Source organism: Sparus aurata, chromosome 2 (genome assembly GCF_900880675.1).
Source record: "Sparus aurata chromosome 2, fSpaAur1.1, whole genome shotgun sequence".
In the NCBI taxonomy this organism is placed as follows: Eukaryota; Metazoa; Chordata; class Actinopteri; order Spariformes; family Sparidae; genus Sparus; species Sparus aurata.
Genome location: NC_044188.1, coordinates 3,613,773 through 3,622,213, shown reverse-complemented (window position 1 = coordinate 3,622,213; position 8,441 = coordinate 3,613,773). Strand labels below are relative to the sequence as shown.

The 8,441-nt window shown below is 40.3% G+C and overlaps 1 protein-coding gene across 1 annotated transcript in view; it reads right to left on the bottom strand.

The window, feature by feature from the left end:
* Positions 1–5,931: 5,931 nt before the first annotated feature.
* The window catches only part of bbc3 (BCL2 binding component 3), a 12,528-nt gene continuing 10,018 nt past the window's right edge, over positions 5,932–8,441 (bottom strand). The window contains exon 4 of the mRNA XM_030406409.1: positions 5,932–8,441. This exon is cut by the window's right edge and continues 644 nt beyond it. The gene's annotated coding sequence lies outside the window, so the exon portion shown is untranslated.

Below are 8,441 nucleotides of genomic sequence, written 5' to 3'. Positions count from 1 at the left end.
CTGGGTGAACCTGTTTTGAACCTGTCAGACCTGAGAAACCTGAGCAGCAGAGGTGTTTCTGACTGTGGGTGGAAAAAATGACACTTATTTTGGTTCAGTTTAACATCTGCAAGGTGCTTAAAGCTGGTTGTCGCCTGCTGTTACCAGACTATGTCACTGTTATATACAATACATATATCCAGTGTTACAGGTAACAAAGTAAACATTAGACGACTCAGGTTACTTTTTGTTTAGTTTTACCATCTAAGTAATCAGTTATTTAGTTATATTTTAAAATAAGCAGCCTGTTACTTTAAAATTTTACCACATTTCCAGTTCTTTTGTTGCTGTTAATTGCTTGTTTATGATAAATGCTGAATCATGATGGACTGTCGGCTTAACGAGCAGGTGTTTAATTGTTTTAATTGACTGTACTGTTTATACAAGGAGAATGCTTGTCAGATTACATTTATATGTGAGTTTATTCTGTGGACTACTTCATAAACAGCTGACCCTTAAAGGGGCATTGTGTAGTTTTGGGGAAGAAATTCAAACTCAGAATATTATTATTTCTTATATTAATGAGATGATAATACAAACTCAGAAATGTTTTTTTTTTTTTCATAAGTGAATAAACAAGCCGGTCCCCAGAACACTGTTTAAAGCTAGAAAGGTGGCAGGGTCCGCCACATATAAACAAAGTAGAGCAGTATGAAATTGTGTTGTTCTTTACAGTCACTTTGTTTATTCAGATTATTCAGTCATGAAGACGAAGAGAGTTTGATTATTTTGTTTGTTTAGGCAGAAGAAAAATCAGTCATTGAAGATCTTTTTCCTCCAAAACTGCACACTGCACCTTTAAACACTTCTCCCAGCTGAATTCACTGAGGGGTCGCTAATCATTTTTGGTAACACAGAAGTACTAAACAGGTTGCTCTGTAGTAATAGTCTCTAAAGATGCTTTTACACCTCCCTCGTTTGGTCCGGACATTCAGACTTTTCGGTTCGATCCATAGATGTTTTATAAAGATGTGGTCTCGGTCCAGATCAAAGTGAATCATGGTGCGGTGATATATATATATAATGATAAGAAATGATAAGATAATCATTTATTAGTCCAGACAACCAGGAAATTTGCAATATTACAATGGCAGCTACATGAATCTGTTCCATTCATTAATCTTCATAAATGGAAGCTGAAGGTTCAACGTTAAAGTGAAACTCTCTCCAAAAAGCAACCAAGGCTTTATTTGTGATATATGAGTCAAACCTTCGTGTAAAAGCATAATTATGAGGAAAGAGGCACTTTTAAGATTTACTGTAGTTTCATTTTCGGGCAAGCTAATTTTCAGTGGGAGTGCTACGGGCACTTTTACGCTAGCATCAAAATCTCTATTTTTAAAACAGTAAGAAGTCTCGACACGACATGAAACTTTGCTCGTAGTATCACCAGGGTCTCTACACATGAACACGAGCATTGAGAACATTGTTTGTGTACACAGAGTTTACTAAAAAGAAGGTTTTTGGACAACTCACGTTAGCAGTAGCATCTCCGGCGCTCCACCATTACTCTCCTGCCTGAGATCCAGCTCCAGCAGTGAGTAGTTCAAAAACCTTCTTTTTAGTAAACTCTGTGTACACAAACTATGTTCTCAATGTTCTCAATGTCCAAGCCTTTTACTGGTTCAGCTGCTCATATTTTATACTTTCTTGCTCATATTTTACTTGTGTGTGTTGCTGTTTTTTAAAGGCTAACTTAACTTCTGGCCAAGTGACAACAGATGAAAATTAGCCTTCTGGCTAACACTGGCACATTTACAGTGATGTTGATAAGCGTTCACTGTCCCTGCAAAATAGATAAAAAAAAATAATAATAATAATAATGCTCGTGTTCATGTGTAGAGACCCTGGTGACACTACGAGCAAAGTTTCATGTTGTGTCGAGACTTCTTACTGTTTTAAAAATAGAGATTTTGATGCTATCATAAAAGTGCCCGTAGCACTCCCATTGAAAATTTGGTTGCCCGAAAACGAAACTACGGTAAATCTTAAAAGTGCCTCTTTCTTCGTAATTATGCTTTTACACGAAGGTTTGACTCATATTCAATCACAAATAAAGCCTCTGTTGCTTTTTGGCGAGAGTTTCACTTTAACACGCTGTCACACGTCAACAAACCAACCGATGTGAGGCAGCACACGCAGGTGATGACAACAGGACGTAGGTATGTCATGTAAAGATGTATAACTACAGTGTGAAACCAAAACTAACCAGATCGAATGTCACAAAGACAGGAAACTTGGTTTTCAACTTTCAAGCAAGAAAGCGCTCTGAGTGACGACAGCGTGTTTCACTTGAATCAAACATGTGATTATAATAATAACCTCCATTTCACCACGACAGCCTTCAAAGTCCTCCCAACACTGGCTGTATTATACCAGTCTTGACTGATATGGATGTAAACTGGAGCTCGACTGGTGCAATGACACACACAACCACCAGGCAGTAATTCTAGTCTGAATTAATGAAGGATTGAGTCGATTCGCTCCCTGGGTTCACTGTAAGTTCAACACAGAGAGAGATGGAAAAAAAGAAAGAGTTTGTAAAAGAATGAGTGACAGGTCTGATTGGAAATTAATACCCGTGACCACGTACAGTATGAAGCAACAGGGTGTGTGTATTTGTGAGTGTTTGTTGTGTTTACAGCCGAGTACCAAAACAAGTCCTGAAATGAAACCGGAGGAGTGATTAGGCAGCGCAGGGTGCCACTGCTCTTTTCCTGGGATTAAGAAAGGAGATTAATTATGGAACGTCCCTTTAAGCTCATTCTGCCCCTTTAATTAAACCTCAACTCTTATCTGCCGACACACACACACACACACACACACACACACACACACACACTACATGCTGACTCTGCTGTACTTCATTTCTGTCTCTCCATCTTCTCTGTCCTCTCTTGTTTCTCTCTCTTCCTTTCATGCTCTCTCACGTCCTCAAGTTCTCTAACACACACACATGAACACACACACACACACACACACACACACACACACAGTTAAATCCCAGCCCGCTGCCCCTGCTGTGTGGTCACTCTCTCTTGTTCGCCTCCACTTAGCAGCAAAGACCAAGTGCCTGCTGTTGCAGCCAATCAGATCGCTGATTTTACTCTGCATGCTGCATGATTGGCTCATCCTGCAGAGGAGTTTAAGTGAGGATATTTGATGCCAATGCTGCCTGTTGACTCAGTAACAGACAACTGTGTGTGTGTGTGTGTGTGTGTGTGTGTGGGCTCGACAGGAGGTCCTTCTCATTCCTGATGAAGTGATTAAATTGTTTATTATGTAAAGATTAGTCCGACTGTAACTAACAATCATATTCAATATCAGTAAAATCTGCCAGTTTTTCTTGATTCATTCATTTATAGTTTTGTCTTTAACATCGACCAAAATAGTGAAAAATGTGTGTAATCATTTTCCACTGTAAAATTGTGCATCCTTAATTAGCTGGTTAATCAGACTGACAGTGTAAAACACACAGATATGAGTTTATTGTGTGTTTCTGGAAGTTCGTCTTAAAACAGACTGAAATGATTAATCAACCATCAAAAATGTATTTTATCTCAATCATGTAATGGATTAATTGGCTAAATGTTGGTTAACAGCTCTAAAGATTAAAGGGTGCAATAATGATTCATGGTAGTTTTAAAGAGAGATAACAGCTCATAATACCTACTTGTGGTCAGAAGCAGAAATCTTGACTTCTGATTTAAATTTGAGGTTTCAGTGGTCATTATCTCCTCAGCTGCACGCTGGTGGCAAGTCAGTCGAACAGTCGAGTCCACAAAACATTTGTGGAGCTTCACAGCAGAACAGCGTTGCACCAAAACATTCTCATAAACAACTGAAGTAGCTGGAGACTTTAAAATGTGAAAAAACAACCAAAAGATTTTTTTTAAATTGGTCCATACAGCTCGTCCAGCATTATTCAAGTCTGGAGAAACCCTGAGGTCCCAAATTATTTACACGCCAACACATTTTGCTGAGTAGCAACAGTGAAGATTTTTACCTTTAAAAGTGTTAAAATAACATATTTTCAACAGGGTTTGTTTTGTTTTTTGACATTTTAAAAGTCTCCAGCTTCTTCATTTGTCTACGAGAATGTTGCACAATGTTTTACTGTGAAGCCCAACAAATGTTTTTATGGACTATGAAACGTCGCCTGACTTTCCATCAGATAACATCTGAATTTTCATTTTGGGGTGAACTGTTCCTTTAAGGATTCTGACACTCATTTTTGTATTTAGTTCTATTTTCCATCTGAAGCATCGTCTGCCTCCACTCCACTACATTTCACACGGACTGGTACTTTTTAGTTACTTTGCAAAAAGTTATAATTGTTGAATGTTAACTCTGGTATTATTGGTCTCTTGATACATTCCTGCTGACTTACCCTCATGGGAATGACGTGATGTGTGTCAGATTTAGAACATTATGTGTTTTAATCTGTTGTCAAGAATGTAACGGATGATATAAAGAGACTGTATCCGAGGTGCACTTCAGGGTTATTCAAGCATCAAAACATGCTCTTGTGTATTTTGCTGTGGGTCTTGTAGCAGATTGTCATGTTGACCATCATCGTAAACACTTGTGGTGTGTATGTGTGTGTGTGTGTGTGTGTGTGTGTGTGTGTGTGTGTGTGTGTGTGTGTGTGTGTGTGTGTGAGCAGCGAGGGTCTTGACCCCGTGTCTGTTAATCCATGTGGCGCTCTCCAGATGTGATGGAGACCACAGCGTTGTCTGTCCGTCCACTGTCACGGCAGAGGGCTGCTGCTCCATCCCCCCCGCCGAGCATCTGTAAACATCTGCTGCAACACATTCCGATAGAGGTCTGCTGTCTTCACCCGTCCTGCCACAGTAACTTCATCCCAAAATGAGATTTCCACGGTGTGAAGTGGTGGCGGTGGAGTGAAATACATGTTTCTTCATGCAGCTGCAGCCATGTGGCACGTAAAACACAGTGTGGAGACACTAACATTGATGGATGAAGTATTTATATTTCTGACCTAAGAATGATAAATTCAAATTCACACATTGAAACACTGAGAGGACGCTCCCATGCAAGGTGCTGATCGTCAGAAGAGATACAGCGCTGAATGTGTTTGTTGTGTTTTAGGAGATTAGAGTCGGGTTAATGAGAGGTTTGACTTTGGTTGATTAGCAGGATTACAACAAGCAAATGCTTTATTTGATCTGTTTTATCCTGAGATTTAAAAAAGAGATTGAACAATTGTCCGTGTGCAGTGGCGTGCACAGACTTTTTGAAGGGCAGGGGCGAAAAGAAGGGCACTTTAGCGTGCATTTTGGCTACCAAGAGGGCACTTTAGCACAGGTTTTGGCTCCCAAGAGGGCACTTTAGCGCGTGTTTCTAGCTCCCAAGAGGGCACTTTAGAGCGTCGCAATTTGGCTCCCAAGAGGACACTTTAGTGCGCAATTTGGCTCCCAAGAGGGCACTTTAGCACGTGTTCTAGCTCCGAGGGCACTTTAGCACGTGTTTTAGCTCCCAAGAGGGCAGTTTATCATGTTCTAACCAGCCAAGGGGGACATTTAGTGTGTTTTGCCAACCAAGAGGGCACTTTAGCACACGTTTTGGTTCCCAGGAGGGCACTTTAGCACACGTTTTGGTTCCCAGGAGGGCACTTTAGCGCACGTTTTTCAACAATTGGGCCACCTTTGTGCACATCACTGTCCGTGTGAATCTCTCAGCCGTAAAGTAAAATACCTGAGCAAAATACAAACCGTCCAATTCATCTACCAGTGACTTGTAAACAGGCAACAAAGTACTGATTAAACTAAAATAAGATATTTGTTCTTGTTATAATGTTATTTATTTAGATTTACACTCATACAGTACACACAGTATCTCCTGTTGGACATGAAACACCAGACGAAGTGATTATAGTTCTCCTTATCTTTATTGTATAAAAAAGAAAAAAAAGTACAAAAATTCATGTAGAAAGTTAACAATAGAAAAAAGTTGAAAAACAGCAAATACACACTGCATGTGAGGACACTGGGCGAGGAGGGAGGTGAGCCCTGAACCAGGAAGTGCACTCTCACAAGGAAAAACAACCAGGAAGTGAGCGAGTGCACGCGCCTCGAGGCGATCACCTGCAGGCTGAGCGACTGACGTACTTAAACCTGTTTGCAATCCTATGTGATGACAGCAAACATGGCTGAGAGCGCTGCCAGCAAACTGATCTAAATATAGTAATGTACAAGCAGTAAACGAGTGCTAGCGTGGTTTGCGCTCTGCTTAGCATCATGTCGGCTGAACATCTGCAGGCTCTGGTATCAGCGTGACTTTTATACATCAAGGCTTCAAAATGTTGAAAACGAGGTCCTACACTAAGAAACATAGAAAACAGTGAAGCTAAGGCCAACTGAGAGCGGTTCAAACAAAACCGCCACAGCCAATCACTTCCCTCCTGAACCTTTGAGTCATTTTAATGGGAGACAGATCAATAAGGGGCCATGTTTCAGTCAATGCTTCCTGATATTTAAGTTGAAAGATTTTCAGCATGTGCGGCACCACTAACGCAGTTTGGGAGTTAGATCAGAAACACCCAGCTGATTTTCAGTTCAGTCAGTTTGAGCTGTTAAACAAACACTTTGAGTATTGCTAACAGTTTGAGATGCGTGATTTCATCTTTTTTTTTGTGCTTTTAAAGGGTATAAAGGGAGAATTTTGGTACTTTTCATTTCATCTTATATACACACTGAAAGCTAATAGACCACTTTGAGTTTCTGGAGATGTTTGGATATTCTGTAATCCACAATTAAGTCTAAGTCTAAGTCACGTAATGCCATGTGTGTTGATGATTATAATTAAACAAGTATTGTACCGTTTCAAATGATCCATCAAGATTTTAAGGCTCCTAAAGCTGATAACATCTGGAATGAAGTGATGTATCGTCCTTCAGTGTGTATACTGACAGCTCATCTCTGTTTTAACAGTTACAACTCAAGAACAACTTAATTCATAGATTTGATCAGGAATGTGAAAAAAATAAATAATATATTACATAAAAAAAAACTGAAACCAAAGAACAAGCTACAGACAGGCTACATTTCAAAATAAATTATACTCTTAATATGACAAATTAACAGTTTCTCCCAAACTACAAAGAAAATAATAATCGCACAACCAAAGGGGTTTTTTTCTTTTTCTTCTTTCTTTTTTTTTTTTTTTTTACAAACATGGTCAAATACTTTTCAATCAAAAGATCCAAATCATATATTTTTTTTCTTTAACTCAAATCCACTGGATTTAAATTCAAACTCCGCTCAGAAATACACAAACGATCTCCCAAACACAGTGAACCTTCCTCGCTTTGATGAGTACTTCTTTAAAGTCCATCAAACGGTTTCATATTAGTTAAATTCATCTCAGGAAATATATTTACAATCGATCAAGTAACTATAAACACTGTCGACGCAGGCGGGCGAGACCCTCCAGCTCCCAACACTTCTGTATGGAGGAATGTACAGTGGCAGAATGTGTGTGTGCTCGTCGGGGAATTAAGCTGTTTGTGTCCTTAAATGACCTTAAACCACGGCTGAAGCTGAACCATTTGACTGTGATGCAAATGATACTTTAGTTTAGAGGCTGCAAACAAAGCACTTAAAGAGCGTGGGTGTGTATCTCTGAATGTGTGTGTAGCTGATTGTCCTGATGTCAAAGATTAGGCCTCAGCGGAGCGCCGAGCAGAAAGGCACATATATATATCGTCTGATGAACTGAAGCAGATTGGGAGAGAGGTTCACTCTAGTGGAATAACACCCGACTTTTCCCTGCCATGCAAACACAACGTCCAGTTTCACAGTTTATAATCAAGAATGGGGGGGGCGCAGGAAGCAAAATAAAGAGACGACAGTAAGACGCACACATCAGACGAGGGTCAAATCGTGTCTGTTAGGATTCTCTGAATTGGTTTTAAAGGCCCTGACACACCAGGACGATGGTCGGCCTAAACTGAGGTCTGAGCCCTTGTTTTTGGTCGACTGTACTTGTTATCGCTGGCGGAGCTGTGAGTGAGAGAAGTCTCCCTGATTGGCCGCTCAGCTAAGCGAATCAGTGCCTAAATTCCCTTTAGCCTGTTGCTGTATAATCCACTATATCACCCATTTAGCACAGTTCCTACCTTTATTTTGTCTCTTGGACAGAAAACGCAGCTTGAGCATAACAACAGTTTGTAAATCTTCAGTCCTGAGTCTTTCCTGTTTCCCCTTTTTAAAGACGATTACAGACTACTGCCACCTCGTGGTAATGCCAGTTGTTTCCTTTCACGCAGGCGCGCAACGCACAAGCTAGTTAGCTGTCGGCTGTAATCTTTTACGGTGTGTTCAAGTGCAGCTTTCTGGGCGAGACACAGGTGATGTGAGGCGACACAACAGTCTGTTTGG